The 16,889-nt window shown below is 43.2% G+C and overlaps 1 protein-coding gene across 6 annotated transcripts in view; it reads left to right on the top strand.

Annotated features, from left to right (window-relative positions):
• The window catches only part of gjc2 (gap junction protein gamma 2), a 147,001-nt gene that overhangs the window by 16,177 nt on the left and 113,935 nt on the right, over positions 1-16,889 (top strand). For 3 of the 6 annotated variants that reach the window (XM_063044523.1, XM_063044517.1, XM_063044518.1), the window contains exon 1: positions 7,625-8,066. The exons of the other annotated variants lie outside the window; for them this stretch is intronic. The gene's annotated coding sequence lies outside the window, so the exon portion shown is untranslated. Of the gene's footprint in view, positions 1-7,624; positions 8,067-16,889 lie in introns of those variants that run through there. 6 annotated transcript variants of the gene reach the window in all.

Raw genomic sequence — 16,889 nt, 5'->3', positions numbered from 1 at the left:
ACATGTCCACAGATCCCTGAAAGTTGCCTCACAGGTAGATAGGGTAGTTAAGAAAGCTTATGGGGTGTTAGCTTTCATAAGTCAAGGGATAGAATTTAAGAGTCGCGATGTAATGATGCAGCTCTATAAAACTCTGGTTAGGCCACACTTGGAGTACTGTGTCCAGTTCTGGTCGCCTCACTGTAGGAAGGATGTGGAAGCATTGGAAAGGGTACAGAGGAGATTTACCAGGATGCTGTCTGGTTTAGAGAGTATGGATTATGATCAGAGATTAAGGGAGCTAGGGCTTTACTCTTTGGAGAGAAGGAGGATGAGAGGAGACATGATAGGGGTGCACAAGATATTAAGAGAAATAGATAGAGAGTGGATAGCCGGCACCTCTTCCCCAGGGCAGCACTGCTCAATACAAGAGGACATGGTTTTAAGGTAAGGGGTGGGAAGTTCAAGGGGGATATTAGTGGAAGTTTTTTTTTACTCAGAGAGTGTTTGGTGCATGGAAAGCACTGCCTGAGTCAGTGGTGGAGGCAGATACACTAGTGAAGTTTAAGAGACTACTAGACAGGTATATGGAGGAATTTAAGGTGGGGGGTTATACGGGAGGCAGGGTTTGAGGGTCGGCACAACATTGTGGGCTGAAGGGCCTGTAATGTGCTGTACTATTCTATGTTCCTTCCCATACAGCCCTCCATTGCCTATCCCAGAGTCTCTTAAATGTATCTGCCTCTACCATCACCCCGACAGCACGTTCCATACACCCACCATTCCTTTTAAAAAACCTGCCTCTGATATCCACGCTATATTTTCCTCCCAAGACCTTAAAGTTATGCTCCCTTATATTAGTTATTTCTGCTCTGAGGAAAAAGTCTCTGGCTGTCCACTCCATCTATGTCTCTTATCATCGTGTACACCTCTATGAAGTCACCTCTCATCCTCTGTCTCCAAAATGAAAAGCCCCAGCTCATCCAATTTATCCTCATTACACATGCTCTGTAATCTCAGTATCATCATGGTAGAAATTAGGGACAGCTTCTTCATACAAAAGGTTTGGAATGAGCTTCCAGAAATAGTGGTTGAGATAGACTGGAGAAGTCATGGATAGGAGAATTTAGAGGGCTGTGCACCAAGCAGACAGATGGAACCAGCTCACTGGGTAACACAGTCTGCATGGTCCAAAGGGCCTGTTTCAATGCTGATTGACTTTATGGCTCTACTGCAACTGTTATTAGCCTGATATATTTGTTCTCCTAAAGAGCTGTCCACAAATTTCATGCCATATCTGTTGCTCAATCCATCTTTCGATGGAGTTGGAAATAATTGAGCTATCTGATGCTCTGACTAAATCTAGATATTGTGTGCTTTTGAGTAACCAATGACATGGTAATATACTTACTTTGATAATAAATTTACTTTGAATGATTTCTTTTCAGAGATTAAATTATTATTATAGTAATTATTACAATGGTACATGGAAGGGTGCTGTCCCATTATTCCAAGTAATTTATAAATAAATTCATTATTGGTGGTCACTAATGTGATTTTTGGCAGAATCCAACCTATTATCATAATGGTTAAATTTACATTGATGTTCTATGTAATATTTTGAGGTACAATTATTAATAATAGTGATAATTAATCTTTGTCTGTCCTCTGACCTACTATTATGGTGATTATCATTCCTAATGCGATTTTTAAAAAAGGAATTATTTTATTTTATTTAGAGTTACAGCACAATACAGACCCTTCCGGCCCTTTGAGCCGTGCTGTCCAGCAACTAATTTAACCCGAGCCTAATCATGGTACAATTTACATGACCTACTTACCAGTACATCTTTGGACTGTGCGAGGAAACTGAAGCACCCAAAGGAAATAATAGTCATGGAGGATTTCAACATGTAGGTGGATTGGGAAAATCAGGTTGGTGCAGGATTCCAAGAGGGAGAATTTTTAGAATGCCTACAAGTTGGCTTTTTAGAGCAGCTCATGGTTGAGCCCACTAGCGGATCAGCTATTCTGGATTGGATGTTGTGCAATGAACCAGAATCGATCAGAGAGCTTAAGGTAAAAGAACCTTTTGGGGAAAATGATCATAATACGATCAAATTCACTCTGAAATTTGAGAAAGAAAAGCTAAAGTCAGATGCATCAGTAGTACAGTGGACTAAAGGAAATTACAGAGGCATGAGAGGAGATGGCCAAAATTGATTGGAAAAGAACATTGACAGGAATGACAACAGAGCAGCAATAGCTGGAATTTCTGGAAGCAATTTGGAAGGCAAAGAGTATATACATCCAAAAGAGGAAGAAGTATTCTAAAGGTAAGATGACACACCTATGGCTAATAAGGGAAGTCAAAGCCATAATAAAAGCCAAAGAAAGAGCATATAACAGAGCAAACATTAATGGGAAGTTGGGGGATTAGAAAGCTTTTCAAAACCAACAGAAAGCAACTAAAAAAAAACATTAAGAAGGTAAAGATGAAATATGAAAGTAAGCTAGCCAATTATATTAAAGAGGATAACCAAAAGTTTCTTCAGATAAATAAAATGTAAAAGAGAGGCGAGAATGGATATCAGAATGCTGGAAAACAATGCTGGAGAGGTAGTAATGGCAAACTGAGTATTTTTCATCAGTCTTCACTGTGGAAGAACACTAGCAGTATGATGGAAGTTCCAGGTATCAGGGGACATGAAGTGTGTGAAGTTAGCATTATAAGAAAGAAGGTTCTTGGGAAACTGAGAGGTCTGAAGGTAAATAAATCTCATGGACCATAGGGTTCTGAAAAAGGTGGCTGAAGAGATGTGGATGCATTAATAATGATCTTTCCTTGAAAAGTTCCAGATAACTGGAAAATTGCAAATGTCACTCCAGTCTTCTGAGAGTCAGAGAAAAGGAAATTATAGGCCAGTTAGTCTGACCTCAATAGTTGGGAAAATGTTGGAGTCAGTTATTAAGGATGTGGTTTCAGAGTACTTGGAGGCACATGATAAAATAAGCCATAGTCAGCATGGTTTCCTCAAGGGAAATCTGTTGGAATTCTTTAAAGAAATAGCAAGCAGGAAAGACAAAGGAGATTTGGATGATGTTGTGTATTTGGATTTTCAGAAGGCTTTTGACAAGGTGCCACACGTGAGACTGCTTAACAAGCTATGAGACTATGGTACTACAGAAAAGATTCTAGCATGGTTAAAGCAGTGGTTGATTGGAAGGAGGCAAAGAGTAGGAATAAAGAGAGCCTTTTCTGGTTGGCTGCCAGTGACTAGTGGTGTTCCACAGGGATCTGTGTTGGAACCAATTCTTTTTTATGTTATTTTGTCAATGATGGAATTGTTGGCTTTGTTGCAGAGTTTGCAGACGATTCAGATAGGTAGAGGGCAGGTAGTATTGAGAAAATAGGGGGGCTACAAAAGGACTTAGACAGATTAGGAGAATGGGCAAAGAAGTGGCAGATGGAACACAGTGTCCGGAAGTGTATTGTCATGCACTTCGGTAGAAGAAAATGAAAGGGTTGACTATTTTCTAAATGGAGAGAAAATACAAAAAAACTGAGGTACAAAGGGACTTGGGAGTCCTTGTGCAGGATTCCAGAAAGGTTAATTTGCAGGCTGAGTCTGTGGTGGGGAAGGCAAATGCAATGTTTGCATTCTTTTCAAGAGTACTAGAATATAAAAGCAAGGATGTAATGTTGAAACTTTATAAAGCACTGCTGAGGCATTACTTGGAGCATTGCAAGTAGTTTTGGGCCTCTCATCTTAGAAAGGATGTGCTGAAATTGGGGAGGGTTGTCATGTGAAGAGCGTTGATGGCTCTGGGCTTTAGAAGAATGGAATTTAAAAGAATGAAGTGTCCTAATTGAAACTTAGCGAATGGTGAAGGGCCTTGATAGAGTTGATGTGGAGAAGATGTTTCCTATGGTCGGAGAGTCAAAGACCAGATGACACAGTCTCAGAATAGAGGGGTGTCCTTTTAAAACAGAGATGAGGAGGAATTTTTTTTTAAGCCAGAGAGTGGTGAATCTGTGGAATTTGTTGCCACAGGTAACTGTGGAGGCTAGGTCTTTATATAGCAGAGGTTGATAGATTCTTTATTGGTCAGGGCATGCAGGAAATATGGGGGGGGGGAAGAGGCAGGAAATTAATCAAGAGGAAAAATGGGGGTGAGAAAAAGTGAATCAGCGCATAATGAAATGGTGGAGCAGACCTGTTGGGTCAACTGGCCTAATTCTGCTCCTATATCATGGAAACCCAGGACACTTGGAAAGGAACATACAAACTTACTGGGAGGATGCCAGAATTGAAATCCAAACTCCAATGCCTGTATTTAGTAGTGTCACACTAAATGCTACACTGCCGTGGCCCCCACCACATTTAACCTGATACATTGCATATATTGGAGGGAGGGATGAGAAGAAGAATGTTGAAAAGAGTGATGCAAAATGGGGGAGAACTAATTATAAAGGTGGGTGGTGGATGAGGCAGAATTGTTGTTCATCAGAGCAAGGCTGAAAGGGGGAGGAATGATAAATCAGGGTAACATATACAATGAAAGAGCAGAAATGGGGAAGACGAGCAGCATGCGAGGCAAGAAGGAGGTCAAATGATGGGATTGCAAGGAATATGGCAGGAAATGGCTGAGGTAGGTGAGAAGTATTTGAGAGTCATTGAATTATGCAGCACTGAAACAGGCCCGTCAGCCCAGCTTGACCATGCCAACCCAGTTGACTATATTTAAGCTAGTTTCATTTGCCTGCATTTGGCCCAAGAGCCTCTACTTTTCCTATCCATGTACTTGTTAAACAACTTCCAAATTTAGTATTTATCTGTCTACCACTTCATCAGAGAGCTTGTTCCATATACTGAACATTCCTGAAAAACCTACCCCTCAGATTTTCTCTCCCCTTAAATCTATGCTGGGAAAATGATCGATGCCCTTTTTGATTTTATATACCCTTAAAAGGTCACCCATCAGGCTTTACCAGTCCAGAGTAATCTAATCAGCTTCTCCTTAAGCCCTTCTGTCCTGGTAATATTCTCATGAATCTTTCCTATAAGGTTAGGCAACTGGAACTGCATGTAATACTCCACGCGGAGTCTCATTGATGTCTTGTACTGTTGTAACACAACATCCCAACTTTTGTATTCAGTGTGTCCTTACAGGTGAAGGCTAGTTCTTCATTGCCCTGCCTACCTGTATCACCATTTTCAAGGAACAATGTATCCTTATGTCTCACAACACGCTGGAGGAACTCTGCAGGTCGGGCAGCATCCGTTGAAAAGTCAATAGACCTCACTAGCTCCCCACCACTGCCCTCCTCCGGTTGGCGGAACTGGTACTCACACTTAATAACTTCTCTTTTGGCTCTTCCCACTTTCTTCAGACCAAGGGTGTAGCTATGGGCCCCAGCTATGCCTGCCTCTTCATTGGTTATGTGGAACAGTCTATGCTCCAAAACTATACTGGTACTGCTCCCCAACTTTTCCTTTGCTACATTGACAACTACATTGGTGCTGCTTCCTGCATCCATGCTCAGCTCATCAATTTCATCGACTTTACTTCAAACTTCCATCTCGCCCTCAAATTCACTTGGTCCATCTCGGACACTTCTCTCCTCTTTCTCAATCTCTCGGTCTCCATCTCTGGAGACAGACTGTCCATTGACATCTTTTATAAGCCCACTGACTCTCATAACTACCTCAACTATACCACCCTGCAACATGCAAAAATGTCATTCCCTACTCCTAGTTCCTCTGTCTCTGCTGCATCTGCTCCCAGGATGAGGCTTTCCATTCCAGGACATCTCAAATGTCCTCTTTCTTTAAGGATCGTGATTTCACTTCTGCCGTCATCAATGATGCCCTCACCCGCATCTCCTCCATTTCCCGCACTTCCGCTCTCACTCCATCCTCCCGTCACCACACCAGGGACAGAGTTCCCCTTGTCCTCACCTACCACCCCACCAGCCTCCGGATCCAGCATATTATCCTCCGCAACTTCCACCACCTTCAACAGGACCCCACCACTAAGCACATCTTCCCCTCTCCACTTTCCGCAGGGATCGTTCCCTCCGCGACTCCCTGGTCCACACGCCCCTCCCCACGGATCTCCCACCCGGCATTTATCCCTGTAAACGCAAGTACTACACCTGTCCTTACACCTCCTCTCTTGCCACCATTCAGGGCCTCAAACAGTTCTTCCAGGTGAGGCAACACTTCACTTGTGAGTCTGTTGAGGTCATCTATTGCATCCGGTGCTCCCAATGCAGCCCCCTCTACATCGGTGAAACCCAACGCAGATTGGGGGACCGCTTCGTCGAGCACCTCCGCTCCGTCCGCCACAACAGACAGGATCTCCTGGTTGCCACCCACTTCAACTCTGCTTCACATTCCCACTCGGGTATGTCCATACATGGCCTCCTCTACTGCAATGATGAGGCTAAACTCAGGTTGGAGGAGTAACACCTCATATACCGTCTAGGTAGTCTCCAGCCCCTTAGTATGAACACTGAATTCTCCAACTTCCGGTAATTCCCTCTCCCTTCCTTCCCCCATCCCAGTTTCACTCTGCCCCCTCCCCCAACTACCTATCACCTCCCTCATAGGTCTGCCTCCTACTACCCATTGTTTTCCCATATTCCTTCTTCACCTTTCCTGCCTATCACCTCCCTACTTCCCCTCCCCCACCCCTTTATCTTTCCCCTTACTGGTTTTTCACCTGGAACCTACCAGCCCTCTCCTTCCCACCCTCCCCCACCTTCTTTATAGGGCGCCTGCCCCCTCCCTCTTCAGTCCTGACAAAGGGTTCCAGCCCAAAACGTTGACTGTTCTTTTCCACGGATGCTGCCTGACCTGCTGAGTTCCTCCAGCGTGTTCTGAGTGTTGCTTTGACCCCAGCATCTGCAGATTATTTTGTATCCTTATGTACCTCTGTTCTATGACACTCTCCATGTCGCCACATGCACCGTATCAATCCTACCCTGGTTTAACTTACCAAAATGAAACACTTCTTATTTGTCTGAGTTAAATTCCATCTGCCCTTTATCAGTCCAATTTCCCAGTTGGTGTAGCTCATGTTGAAATCTCAGATGCACTTTCTTCTCTGTCTGCTGGTGAGGAAGGATAATGGAGCTGGTAACTAAAGGTATGGCATGGAAGTAGAACAGGAATTAACTATTGAGGTTTGTGAGGCAAGGAACAAGCTGGAGGGTCTTGGTGGTGAGTAAGGGTAGGGCAGGAGATCTGGAACTGGTAGGAGGTGAGATAGGACAGCAGGTTCAGGCATGGCAGGAGCAAGAATGGTTAAGTAGTGAAGCTTAATGGAAGAGGAAGCATCCGGGGAGGCAAGGTATAGTAGGGACAGAGTTTGTAAAATCTGTCAAGAGGAAGATAGTAGGAATACTGAGGGTAAGTGTGAGAGATTGGTGAGCTGTTGAGAAATAAGAGTGAGAGAGATAAAAAGGGAGAGAGGTAAGTAGGCTCCAGGGTGGAAGATGTACGGGTGGGGCAGGACTATGGCTTAAAAAGGCAAGAGGACAGGCAGAAAGGAGATGGGTGGGATAGAGCACCGGCAATTGGCGGGAGGCGTTAAACGGGCGCGGCGCAGCAGCATTCGGTCTGGGCACGCGCAGCGGTGGGATCTCACGAGGGGCGCAGCAGAAGGCTTGGCGGGACCGCTGGAGTGGGCGGGGCCCCGTCGTCCCCGGCGCGTTCTGACTGCCCCGGCTGAGCGAGCTCGAGCACCAAGTAGGGGGGCGAGGCGGGCGTTTGTTCAACGATAAAATGGCGGAAGGAGGTCCGCGGTTCAGCGAAGTCTGGTATTTCAAAATTTTGGCGGCACTTCTGTTGTAAATCCGCTGAGAACTAATTCCTAGTTCTGATTAAGTGCAAAAGTTTATGTTTCCCCATCACTGTTTGTAGAGGTTCGAGTATGATTATTTTTTGTTGAACGGTGGGGGGAAGGGGAATGAAATCGGCGGTCTTTACCAGACTAATGGATGCGGAACTAGTGGATGAAGACTGTGCAGATGTCGAAAGAGAACATTATCAGAAGGACCAGAAGGAGAGAGGCAAAAAGTGAGTGAAGTACCACTGAAAAGAGAATGATAGCGAATGTACTCAAACGTTAGTTCTCTGCTGATATGGTCAATGAGTTGAGGTGATGGGTTGGATGATGGGACATTTTTAGAGGGGTGCCTTTATGGTTGTCTTATTTCACTTTATAAAAGAGCCATAATAGCAAGGGTGAAGTAACTTGAACAATGGAGGAATTAGTTACTTAAAGACGATAATCTTCATGACAAAACTAATCCTAAACCGGTTTCTGCGTGGTTGGCCGGGGCATATGGGGTGATTCTACAGTCACATATTAGCCTGACTTGGGGGAAATGGGTGCCTCCTTTCCCTGTAGGACATCAGTGTTTTTCTGTGATAAATTGGGAGGGGTTGAATACATAATTACAGAAATTTTAATTTGTAGACTTATCTAATTATATATCCCCAATTGCTGTGTTGGAATTTGACTTGTCCAATGAGTAGATCAAGCTTCTATATACCTGTCCAGTAATTTTTCCCATGTTGTAATACTTATAAGTTTTGATGTACTTCTAGTCATATGGAACAATTTCTTTTCATATATAGAAGATTATGCAAATATAGGACACATTCTCTTATTGGTTTTGTAGAACATAGAATAGAAACACAGCCATGGGCCTTTCTGCCCATGGTGTCTGTGCTGATAAAAAGACAACACTTTAAACTTGTTAATGACTGTGGGGGAAAATATCATTGTATTTGAATATTACGTATCTCTTAATCCATCTCCATGACATGTCTGAATTGTGTTTGCACATAAGATCACAAAGTGGAAGAGCACATTTTGGATGGAGTAAGGAGGGAGAATATTCACTACAGGGGCATTTCTCATGAATTAATGTTCTTTATAGCAAGTTCTGAAGAACCTGCATTGGTCATAGAACTCCTTCATATGTGTACAGTACTAAATGAATCTGAAAACTAGCAGAAATGAACCTTGATGTCAGCAAAATCAGGACAATTGTACTGCACTGTAGGGCTACAAATAAGGACTGTGAAAGATGGGAATGAAGCTGTGGCCTTTGAGAACTGGTTGAAGAGGGAGAGATTAGAAGAGATGGCTGAATGTGGCAGGGACCGCAAATAAGGAAGTGGTAATGGAGTCCAAGAGCTGTTGAAGTTTGTGGTTTTATTTTAGAGCTTCAAGTGGCTTTTCATATTTCAACATAAAATATTTGATAATAGCTCTCGAACCCAAACTTTGATTTTGATGCCATAAAACTTTTAAAAGATAAGCAAGACAAAATGGCTTGATATTCATTGTTCATCTGAAGCCTATCCTAGCTGGCAATAACCGAGTTTGATGTTTCTCTGTGAAGAATTTCATGTTCTTTCTTTGTTTCGTGGGTATCTGGAGTAATACAAATTTCAGTTGTATATGGATACATGCTTTGATAATTGAACCTTTGAACTAGAATTAAACATCTCATTGTGGATTAGGGATCAAATGTTCCATTCTTGGTGCATAACCCCATTAACTCCAGTGTTTATTCCTTGAATTACTTTTACTATTAATTACGGTATTAATATTTTTTCCTTTTAGATCAAGCTATTGTCAGTTTGAAGTTGATCAGAATTGTAATTTTGCAGTTGGAACATATATACAATTTCCTGTTTTTCCAAATATGCATAGCAAGGGCAACCACCAGCTGAGCAGGTGCACGTTAAAATTGTATGTTGAAGTTTGTCAGCCTTTGACATTTCAACTTGTTGGGCAGATTACTCCATGATATCCAAGAATAAGACAGACATCTGGAATGTGTTCATTGATTACATCTGATCACCTTCTGGTTGGCTGCCAGTGACACGTGGTGTACCACAGAGGTCTGTGTTGGGACTGCTTCCTTTTACGTTAGGTATAGAGGAGATGTCAGGGGTAAGTTTCTTACACAAAGAGTGGTGAGTGCGTGGAATGGGCTGCTGGCGGCAGTGGTGGAGGCGTAACAGTCCCTGGATGGGTACATAGAGCTTAGAAAAAATAGAGGGCTATGGGTAAGCCTAGGTAGTTCTAAGGCAAGGACATGTTCAGCACAGCTTTATGGGCCGAAGGGCCTGTATTGTGCTGTAGGTTTTCTATGTTTCTATGTCAATGAATTGGATGATGGCTTTGTTGCAAAGTTTGCAGACGATATGAAGATGGATGGACGGACAGGTAGTTTTGAGGATGTAGAGGGGCTACAGAAGGATTTGGAAGATTAGGAGAATGGGCAAAGAAATGGCAGATGGAATATAGTGTCAGGAAGTGTATGGTCATGCACTTTGGTAGAAGAAATGAGAAGGTTGACTGTTTTCTAAATGGAGAGAAAATACAAAAAACTGAAGTGCTAAAGCAGGGGTCCCCAACCTTTTTTGCACTGCGGACCGGTTTCATATTGTCAATATTCTTGCGGCCCAGCCGACCGGTTGGGGGGGGGAGGGGGTTAAGGGTTGTCAACGGGCAAGAGTAGCAGTCAAATACACTGGGTTTCCCCGAGAAAGACTACAATGACCATGAAGCCTTGCGCGGGCACCAGTGCGCGTGCGTAACTTGCGCATGCGTGTACGATTTTTTTCCTACAAATCATTTTTGGCAATTCTGTTCGGGGGAGGGTTAATCACAACCGGAATATAGATGATAATTAGCTAATACACTCAATTTCGTTTCTAAAAGGGTTTATCTAACGAATTTAATATTAAACACACAGCGCATATTTTCCTCGCATGAATATAGTGATAAGTCAATTATCAGGGGAGCTTGAAGTAAATGTTGAACGAACTTCCAGTAGAAGTGGTAGAAGCAGGTTCGATATTATCATTTAAAGAAAAATTGAATAGGTATATGGACAGGAAAGGAATGGAGGGTTATGGGCTGAGTGCAGGTCAGTGGGACTAGGTGAGAGTAGTGTTCAGCACAGACTAGAAGGGCAGAGATGGCCTGTTTCCGTGCTGTAATTGTTATATAAGTCAATAGCATTATAACATTTTAAGTATCATAGAAAACATAATATCGTTTGAATATTAAACACGCAGCACTTATTTTCCCCATATGAACATATAAAATCATTGCAACACACCAATATTGCTGAATCAGTGGGAGCCCTGGGATGTTTTCCTGCAACAAGATGGTCCTATCGAAGGGTGACGAGAGACAGCGATACTCAAACGGGGTTCCTAGTGTCCAGTCTATTCCGCAATTTAGTTTTCGTTGCATTCACTGCAGAGATATGTTGGAAATGGAAGCAAAGTTTTCAGTGCTTTCGTGGCTATCTCAGGATATTTAGCCTTGACTTTGATCCAGAATGTCGGCAGAGATGTTACGTCAAACATACTTTTCAGCCCGCCGTCATTTGCAAGCTCGAGGAGTTGATCTTCTTCCCGTGCTGATATGGATAACACGCGGGTAATGACCTCGCGTGCGTAATGGCTCAACAGTGGGTGTGACAGGGAATGAGGAAAAGTGCAGCTGACTCCTATTGCCAAGTCATATCATTTCCTCGCGGCCCAGTAGCGCATGCTCTACGGCCCAGTACCGGTCCGTGGCCCGGTGGTTGGGGACCACTGTGCTAAAGGATTTGGGAGTCCTTGTGCAGGATTCCCTAAAGGTTAATTTTCAGTTTAAGTCTGTGGTGAGGAAGGGAAATGCAATGTTGGTATTCATTTCAAGAGGACTAGAATCAAGGATGTAATGTTGAGATTTTATAAAGCATTGAGGCCTGACTTGGAGTATTGTGAGTAGTTTTGGGCCCCTCATCTTAGAAAGGATATGCTGAAGCTGAAGTGGGTTCAAAGAAAGTTCACAAAAATGATTCCAGGATTGAAAGGCTTGTCATATGAAGAGCATTTGATGACCCTGGGCCTTTACCCACAGGAATACAGAAGAATGAGGGCTGACCAATCAAATGGTGAAAGACCTTGATAGAGGGATGTGGAGAGGATGCTTCCTACGGTGGGAGAGTCTAAGACCAGAGGAGAGAGTCTTTGAATAGAGGGGTATCCTTTTAGAATGGAGATGAGGAGGGATTACTTTAGCCAGAGAGTGGTGAATTTGTGGAATTCTTTTCACAGGCAGCTGGGGAGGTCAAGTCTTTATGTATATTTAAGGTTGAGGTTGATAGATGCTTGATTGGTCAGGACATGAAGAGATATGGGGAGAAGGCAGGAGATTGGGGCTGACAGGAAAATGGATCAGTCATGATGAAATAGTAGAGTAGACTTGATGGACCAGTTCTGCTCCTATATCTTGTGGACTTAAAGAACAAGAAAAAAGGCAAATGGCCACCTGGTATTGGGGTCAGAATTTGAAATTGACAAAGTAACTTCTGGCCATTAGACCTTATAAAGTCTTTACTAAACTTTTGGGGTTGGTCACACAGTCTGATGTTGGTGTATTTGGAGAATTGGACCTTGTGGAAACATGAAACCAGAACCTGTGAATACACATTGCATCATATAGAGTATAGGTAAGGAAGCCCATTTATGCTCTTCCTCAGTAAATGTGGAACTAAAACGAGATTCAGATCATGGTCTTAAAGAATAAGGACCTACATTGCTTATGCCAGTCCCTATTTCTTATGTTCTTGTGAATTGGTTATACAATACAGAAATGGGCCCTTCAGCCTAACTATTCATGCCAACCAGGATTTCCATCTAAACTAATCCCATTTCCCCATATCCAGCCCTTGTCCCTATAAACCTTTTCTACCATGTACCTGCACCTTTTTAAATATTGTTAATGTACCTTCCTCAACCACTTCATCTGGCAGCTAATTCCATATGCTGTCCAACCTCTGGGTGAAAAAGGTTGTCCCTTGGGTTCCTATTAAATCTTTCTGCTCTCACTTTAAACCAGGGGTACCCAATCTGGTGTCTGTAGAACTCTTGCTTAGTGGTATTGTTCCATGGCATAAAAAAGGTTGAAAACCCTGTTTTAAACCTATACTAGCTGGTTCTTGATTCCCCAACCCTGGGGAAAAAGACCGCATTCATCCTATGTCTCTTATGATTTTATGCACCTCGATATGATCACTCATTTACCTACACTCCAGTGGAAAAAGTCTCAAGCTGCTCAACCTCTCTCCATAATTCAGTTCTTGGAGTCCTAACAATTTCCTCTTTACTCTTTCCAGCTTAATGATGTCTTTCCTTTAGCAGAATTGGTGCTTTAACAATGTTTGAAAGAAACACTAAATGTAGATGGGCACTGAATAAACTCTGGATAGTGGATTTCAGTGTCCAAAAATGGTTTGATATCCTTGCAACTGATCAAGCTGACATGTCTGTCATTCTGGGTCTATGATGGGTAATAAGGAATTAACATGAGAGAGAAACTACTTGAGTTTGTCCAGCTGTTGCAGATGTATGTCCTTGAGCACATTTGTAGGGGTGACCACTGGAAAATTCTCAAGGAGACAAAGTCCTTTATTCACATCAAGGTATCTACCATTGTATTGTCTGATGCTCATTTATTCTAAGTTTGACTGATGCAGAACCCGTGTAGCTTAAAACTGGGCATTCACTACAGCTAAAATATGCGTCATCCTAACTTGTTGCTTCATAGCTTAGTAAATCCCTCAAGTTGTTAATTTAGTTAAGTCCTGGGTCAGTATATGTTGGGAGCAGTATCAGACATATCAAAAAATATAGACCAGCTCTTTTAGCTCACAAGGTCTGCTGAACAGAGTGGTGCAGTTGTAACATGGGTCTAAGTGCATGCTAAACAGCATATTAAATGAACTGGAAGAACACTGGTTTTATTTCTAGCTCTGAATGATAAAACATAGAATAGTACAGCACAGTACAGGCCCTTTGGCCCACAATGTTGTGCCGACCCTCAAACCCCGCTTCCCATATAACCCCCCACCTTAGATTCCTCCATATACCTGTCTAGTAGTCTCTTAAACTTCACTAGTGTATCTGCCTCCACCACTGACTCAGGCAGTGCATTCCACGCACCAACCACTCTCTGAGTAAAAACCTTCCTCTAATATCCCCCTTGCACTTCCCACCCCTTACCTTAAAGCCATGTCCTCTTGTACTGAGTAGTGGTGCCCTGGGGAAAAGGTGCTGGCTATCCACTCTATCTATTCCTCTTATTATCTTGTACACCTCTACCATGTCTCCTCTCATCCTCCTCCTCGCCAAAGAGTAAAGCCCTAGCTCCCTTAACCTCTGATCATAATGCATACTCTCTAAACCAGGCAGCATGGTTATGCACTTTGGCAGAAAAAATAAACGGGCAGACTATTATTTAAATGAGGAAAAAATTCAATGTTCTGAGATGCAACGGGACTTGGGAGTCCTCGTACAGGTTACCCTTAAAGTTAACCTCCAGGTTGAGTCAGTAGTGAAGAAGGCGAATGCAATGTTGGCATTCATTTCTAGAGGAATAGAGTATAGGAGCAGGGATGTGATGTTGAGGCTCTATAAGGCGCTGGTGAGACCTCACTTGGAGTACTGTGGGCAGTTTTGGTCTCCTTATTTAAGAAAGGATGTGCTGACGTTGGAGAGGGTACAGAGAAGATTCACTAGAATGATTCTGGGAATGAGAGGGTTAACATATGAGGAACGTTTGTCTGCTCTTGGATTGTATTCCTTGGAGTTTAGAAGAATGAGGGGAGACCTCATAGAAACATTTCGAATGTTGAAAGGCATGGAAAGAGTGGATGTGGCAAAGTTGTTTCCCATGATGGGGGAGTCTAGTACGAGAGGGCATGACTTAAGGATTGAAGGGCACCCATTCAGAACAAAAATGCGAAGAAATTTTTGTAGTCAGAGAGTGGTGAATCTATGGAACTTGTTGCCACGGGCAGCAGTGGAGGCCAAGTCATTGAGTGTATTTAAGGCAGAGATTGATAGGTATCTGAGTAGCCAGGGCATCAAAGGTTATGGTGAGAAGGCGGGGGAGTGGGACTAAATAGGAGAAAATGGATCAGCTCATGATAAAATGGCGGAGCAGACTCGATGGGCCGAATGGCCTACATCTGCTCCTTTGTCTTATGCATCCTGGTAAATCTCCTCTGTACCCTTTCCAGTGCTTCCGCATCCTTCCTATAGTGAGGTGACCAGAACTGGATACAGTACTCCAAGTGTGGCCTAACCAGAGTTTTATAGAGCTGCATCATTACATCGCGACTCTTAAACTCTATCCCTCGACTTATGAAAGCTAACACCCCATAAACTTTCTTAACTACTCTATCCACCTGTGAGGCAACTTTCAGGGATCTATGGACATGTACCCCCAGATCCCTCTGCTCCTCCACACTACCAAGTATCCTGCCATTTACTTTGTACTCTGCCTTGGAGTTTGTCCTTCCAAAGTGTACCACCTCACATTTCTCCGGGTTGAACTCCATCTGCCACTTCTCAGCCCACCTCTGCATCCTATCAATGTCTCTCTGCAATCTTTGACAATCCTCTACACTACCTACAACACCACCAACCTTTGTGTCGTCTGCAAACTTGCCAGCCCACCCTTCTACCCCCACATCCAGGTCGTTAATAAAAATCACGAAAAGTAGAGGTCCCAGAACAGATCCGAGTGGGACACCACTAGTCACAATTTTCCAATCTGAATGTACTCCCTCCACCACGACCCTCTGCCTTCTGCAGGCAAGCCAATTCTGAATCCACCTGGCCAAACTTCCCTGGATCCCATGCCTTCTGACTTTCTGAATAAGCCTACCGTGTGGAGCCTTGTCAAATGCCTTACTAATGAATGATTGTAGTTAATTAAGCAGATCATGAGGGCAGAAGGATTCAAGAGTATCTCAATAATGGCAGGGTGGCAGCGTGTGTGTGCTAAAGGTCAAGCTGAAGCACACAACCATGTTCATATAGAACAGGGGTTCCCAGTTGTTTTTATACCATGGACCAATACCATTAAGTAAGAGGTCCATGGACCCCAAGTTGGGAACCCCTGATCTAGAAGTTCCTCCTGAAATATCTCAACATCAAGAAACTATTGTAACCAACTCAGTTTGCTCCACAGAATTCTGAAAAATGACTGAGTGCCTTGGGTATAGCAGTGGTTATGGGAGCAGCTTACACCTGTGCTTTATTGAAGACTTCCCTCTTGCTGTGGGCAATCTGTTCCTGTACATGAACCTTGCTGACATCTACCCAATAATGTGAAAATTGCCTTTAGAAACCAGGGCAATTCAAAGGCTAATTGCTATTCATCTGCCCACAGAAAAGTAACATAAAGCGCACAACAAGCTATCATGATCCACATTTTGACCAATAATCTCCTTCCTGATGTTTAGTTTGGGTTTCAGTGCCACCCTCTGGCTCTTGACCTGATGGTAGTCTTATTCTAAACAGAAACCAAGCAGTTGAACTTCAGAGATAAAATGACACAATTTTGGAAGCGAATACCCTTGACATTAGACAACATTTGCTGTATTTGAAGTCAGGGAGTCCTAGCAAAACAAAAGTTGATGAGTGTATCTAAAACCATAAGATCACAAGATATAGGAGCAGAACTGACCCATCAAGTCTACTCTGAAATTTCATCATGGCTGAGCCGATTTTCTGCTCCAATCTCCTGCATCTCCCCATATTCCTTCATGTTCTGATCTGTCAACCTCTGCCTTAAATATACATAAAGACTTGGCCTCGACAGTTGCCTGTGGCGAAGAATTCCACAGATTCACCAGTCTCTGGCTAAAGAAATTTCTCTGTATCTCCATTCTATTCTAGGGTGTGTCCTTTGGTCTTAGACCCTCCCACCATAGGAAACATGCTCTCTGCTTCCTCTCTATCAAGACCTTTCACCATTCGATAGGCTCCAATGAGGTCATCCTTTCTCTGAATTCTAGTGAGTACAGC

The sequence above is a fragment of the Mobula hypostoma genome, chromosome 3 (assembly GCF_963921235.1).
Source record: "Mobula hypostoma chromosome 3, sMobHyp1.1, whole genome shotgun sequence".
Classification (NCBI taxonomy): domain Eukaryota; kingdom Metazoa; phylum Chordata; class Chondrichthyes; order Myliobatiformes; family Myliobatidae; genus Mobula; species Mobula hypostoma.
The sequence above is the reverse complement of the archived record's forward strand: the minus strand, read 5'-3'. Positions and strand labels throughout refer to the sequence as shown.